This window comes from Lissotriton helveticus, chromosome 3_1, assembly GCF_964261635.1.
Source record: "Lissotriton helveticus chromosome 3_1, aLisHel1.1, whole genome shotgun sequence".
NCBI lineage: Eukaryota > Metazoa > Chordata > Amphibia > Caudata > Salamandridae > Lissotriton > Lissotriton helveticus.
Genome location: NC_136061.1, coordinates 658,800,385 through 658,805,799, shown reverse-complemented (window position 1 = coordinate 658,805,799; position 5,415 = coordinate 658,800,385).

Here is a 5,415-nt window from a genome sequence, read left to right as displayed (position 1 = left end):
ATAGTTAATTATCATTTTATTTCTGAGTTTTCTCAGATAACATTTAAACAATCTACATCTTTGTGTTGTGTGTTTCATTAAATGTGCTGAATTCCAACTATTGACGTTACATTGGTAGGTGTTTAGCTATGCTTTCAATATGATGCCTTTGTGTAAAAATGGCTCTACTAATATACATGTCTTGTAGAATGTGGAAGAGATCTTTTATTTACAAAGTGGTTTGAAAATATATATTACATTGATCATGGGGATCTCTCTTGCAACTTCTCAATAGTGGTGGTGAGGATCTCTGTGAGTAAGTGAGTTTACCGCATAGGTTCTGATGTGAGGGTGCATGTGGTGCATCTTCCTGGACAGCTGGGACAGGTGCCAGGACAGGGGTTGATGGTGGTTGTACAAGTAGGAGAGGGGCCTGGACAGGAGGGTGATGTGGCTGTGCCATGGGGGCATGTACAAGGGTGGTAGTAGCTGTGAAGATTGGCTGGGGCAGCAGCGGCTCCTCTTCTAAGGTGGAGGAGCGTCGTCACACTGCTTCAACTGCAAACTCAACACAAAAAAGAACATGATAATAACATTCTTATTTTTTGTGTTGAGCTTGCAGTTGAAGCCAGGTTATGTTAGGGTGGATCCGGGTTTCCTGACGTTGAGGGAGGAGGAGTGGTGGTTGCACCTTAAGTGGGCATGATGGTTTGGCAGTCCGTCTTGGGTGTGCCCTCCGCCATGAGTGCAGACGTAAAGATACTGCGCGTAAATACCCTTTGTGAATACCGAAAGTCATAATCTTAGACTTTTGGTCTAAGTTTACCTTTGTGAATCGGGCCCATAGTGTCTCAGATAGAAAGAGACACAGAAGTACTCTCATGTCAATTGTGAGAAACTCGGAATAAAATCAAAGATCTTGAGAATGGGCAAAGAAGAACAACATGAGAGTTTTTGGCATTAACAAATGGAAGTGAGAAAGGATACCATAAAGGATATATGGTAGCTCTATTAACTAAAGCCTTCCCCAAACAAAAAGACTATAACTAATCTAAAGAATTTCAGAGAGCGCAACATCTTCCCTTACAACCAAAGAAGGTGCAATGACAGCATGCCCTTTTAACTTCAATCTGCAAAACTCCGGCTTACACAGTATACTATATCAGAAAGTAGGCTCACACAATCCAGCAGCAGTAGATATTGCAAGGATTTTTTTTTGTTCTGACTTCTCACAAGCCACAATGGACTGATTATAGCACTTGTGGGGGATGATTAATAAGTTAACAGTAGGGGTGGGCGTCAAATTACGTTCCACTCGCAGAATTTGTGATATTTTGACATTTTCGCGTTCCGCCGAGAGCGCGAAAATGTCAAAACATTCGCAATCTTCCACGAAACGGAAGTATTTTCTTGTTCTCTCTTTAAAAATGCGTTCTCGACTTACCGGGTCCCTGTGTTCGCCGACAAGTTTTCCTATTCATTTGCGTGCGCCACGAGATGTTGGATTGTTGATAGTCGGTTGCACTATCCCACGAGAGTTTGCGATTGCGAACACGTCATGCGACCCGGAAGAGGAAATAAGCATCGCGAGCAAGATAGTCACACCCATTAGCGACCACATGGGAAAGTCTGAGATAAATTACCCTGCAAGCATGCAAAAACACATCGCGAACGGGCGGGAAAAGAAATATCTGCATCTTCGCGAAAGTTCGGAGTGCTCGCGGAGATTTTGCACAATTTTGCGATAATTTGCGAAAGTCAATTTGCGCCATCCCGCCCATCCCTTGTTAAAAGTCAACTGCACATAGGAAGTATTTCAAGAGCTCCCAAGGTTGGAAGCAACCTATAAAGGTCAAACAACATTCTGTTGTAAAAGGAAAAGGCCAAAGCTGAATTAGAAAAATAGAAAAGGAACAACAAAAACCTGAATTGGGCAGGTATAATATACCCTAAGAGAGAAGAAAAGATTGATTGTTCCCTGACAGTTGAAACTACAATTTTTGCATTATCATAATAGTAAAATAAATATGATCGCGGAAATGTCAAACTTGTCAGGTGGGCAGAACCTCTGTGACTAAGCCAATAACTACCGGAAGAAAAACTGAGGAAACAATGAAGAAATATGAAAGACATAATGAACCTGCATAGTCTATAGACGATACGTGTTGACCCCCACTGTGTAGCACACACACATATGCATCTATCTATATGTATGTATAAATATATATAGGAATCCACAAGCACAGCAGCTCCCACGGCGTAATTAGGAGAGCACTCGCAGTTCCTTGTTGCAAGATGTTTATTAGGTGCACAGGCCCCCCCCGCACTGATAGACGCGTTTCGGCAATCTGCCTTTTTCGATGTCAGTGTCCCAAGTGTATGACACATATTTAAGGTGATAAACATGATTCAATAGGTTAAAAACATAAAAATAGAAACAGAAAAAGGGCTTGTGAAGCTACTGCATGATGCAGAATACATACCAGCCATCTTAAAACTTGTTCCAAAGTCTATACAGTCTTATGTGAGTTCATCAATACAAAACAATTTATATACATTTTTTACAAGTGGTCAAAAAAACGGTTTTCATTATCAATTTGTATGTACACATATATACATTTATAACGATGGGTTTAAAGTTCATGGTCTTAGGAAAATTCCTAGATATTACTCCCGTCTACTAGGTCAGTATATCGCATATGGCAGTTTATGTTAAAAATAAAAACCTATAATCTGCCTAGATAATAATTATTTTTGCCGTTTTGATCGGCTATCTAAAATCACGACATCCTGACTTAAAAATACAGCCCAATTGGGCAAAAAAAACACTTGAAGTGCTGCGAACGGAACAAAATTGCGCCCTGAATGGGCAAACAGCATAGGCCAAGAAACTAAGCCAAGAACGTGAGGAAATTTTTAAAGAAAAAATAATTCATATAATCTTTACAGGGGAATAAGGATTGTTAATAAATCAATTCATATCATTCAACAGAGTCTATATATAAAACAGGGGAGACAATAATCAGTTTGCCCACAGGTAAAGAATGCAGAAAGAGAAATAATAACAATGGTAATAGCATTTCCAGTTAATCAAGGTGAGACCACAGTTCCTCCCCGATGTTAAGACCTAAGGGAACCCTGGTTTGGAGGTCTATTATGTGTTTAGATTCTAGGGCCCTAAATGCCCTTGTTCTGTCTCCACCTCCTTCATTTTTAACCAACTGATCAATACAGAAGAATTTAAACAGTTTTGGATCACTTTTATGCATCAATTCAAAATAGCGAGCTATCAAATATGTCTGATCTTTCTTCGAAATCGTTTGCATGTGTTCCAGAATATGTTTTTTTGCTGGATGGATGGTACTACCCACATACCTTTTCGGGCAGGGGCATTCCAATACATAAACAGTGTATTCCAAGTTGCAATTAAGCAGGCGATTGATCTTTTTGACTTTTTTCTAGTTATCCCACTTTCCAAGGTTTCGTACTCCAATACTTTATGGCTTTGTTTACATGCCTTACAATTAAGGCATGGAAAGAAACCTCTCAGCGTTTTAGCTGGTCGTGTTGATGTCTGGAAGTGACTATGTACTAGTTGATCGCCTATAGACTTACAACGTCTATATGTAATCATTGGATACTCTGGGGTAACTTTCTTTAATATTTAATCTGTTTTAAGAATGTGCCAGTTTCTTTTGAAAATTTGCACGACATTAAAAGATTTAGTTTTGTAGCGTGTGATCATCCTCACCAGGGAAATAGTGGACGCGTTCGCAGATTTGTTGACTTTGGGTATCAACAATTGCAATCTCTCTATGTTTTCTGCTTTTTGGGATGCCTGCTGTAAAATTCCTGAGGAGTACCCCCTATATTTAAATCTTAAAAGAGCCTCATCTTCCATATTCTCTAGGGGTCGTACAACTTTGTTTTAAACTGAGAAGTTCTCAGTATGGGATGTTGCTAATCATACTCTTGGGATGAGAATTGTTAACATGAAGCATGTTGGCCGTTGGTTTTCCTGTATTGGTGGGTTGCGATCCTGGCATTGTCTAAATAGACCTCTACATCCAAATAACAGACACTGTTATTGCTAATTTGGCCACTGAACTGTAAATTAAGTTTGTTGTTATTCAGGGAAGCAACATATTCTTCAGCTGCTGTACGGGTGCTGTTTCAAACGATGAATAAATCATCTATGTAGCGGGTCCACAATACGATATGATCCAGCCATCGTCTGGTGAGTCCCAACAGGCCATGTGCTTCTCCCACCAGCCAATGAAGAGATTCACATAGCTGGGGGCGATATATAAAATCTGCAGTCCCCTCTCTCCTTTAATTAAAAAAACAACCCCGGGGGATGTTATTCCCAGGAAAAAGGCCATGAGGGACGGGGTCCACAGGGCCTAATAAAGCTTAGTGAGGGGGGCCACAGAGAACCCCTCCCATTTCATAAAAAAAGGCCCTGGGGATGGGGTCCTCAGGGAAAAGATCCTAGGGGATGGGGTCTCCAGGGCCCAATAAAGCTTGGTGAGGGGGCCACGCCCCCCTTTAACAGGAAAAAAAACTGACCTGGGGATGGGTTCCCCAGCGTCTAATAAGGCTCGGATAGAGAGGCCAGTAGGGCCCCCTCACCTTTAATTTTAAAAAACAGCCTGAGGGATGGGGTCCCCAGGGCCTAACAAGGCTCGGAGAGGAGGGCCACGAGGGCCCCTTCCCCTTTAATTTAAAAAAAGGCGCTGGGGTGGGGTCCCCAGGTCCTAATAAGTCTCAGGGAGCGGTGAGATTTGGCCTTCCTTCCTTTAAAAGCATGAGGTGCTGTGGCCAAGTCCCTGATGCACACGGCCAAAGGACATGCACAGTGGGGGTTTAGCTTTATGTATGGCAATAAAATATTACTTTACACAAAAAAGAAATCCTAGAAATTCACAGAAAAAATCAACAGTTAATGTAATGTTAAAGGTAGGTGAAAATGTCAGTGACAGCATTAAGGTTTTGAACTAAAAACACAGAAATTCACCTACTTATGACATCATATATTACATCACTCATGACATGTTCTATGACATCACTTATGACATCTCTGACATCATTGATGACATCACTAATTACATCATACAAGCTTCTTTAGTACACATTGCTCTATTAACGGGTATAGCATTAGAGCTATGAAAATAAGTGCAAAATAGTTCAAAATAATATGAAGCATCATTACTGCTATCATACATACAACCCCATAGGTAAAGCAAGCTTGCGCTATGTGCAACTTTGACCCTATACCATTCACTTAATGGAGAGCCTAGTTCATGTTGACAGTGAACCACAGATGAAAGGGTAACATATTCTACACATGGTGTTCAATCTACATACAATTTTTCTGGGAAAACCAAGTTCCTCCAGTTACTGAAGCCCTGTTCCATAACTAATGCCCTATTATGG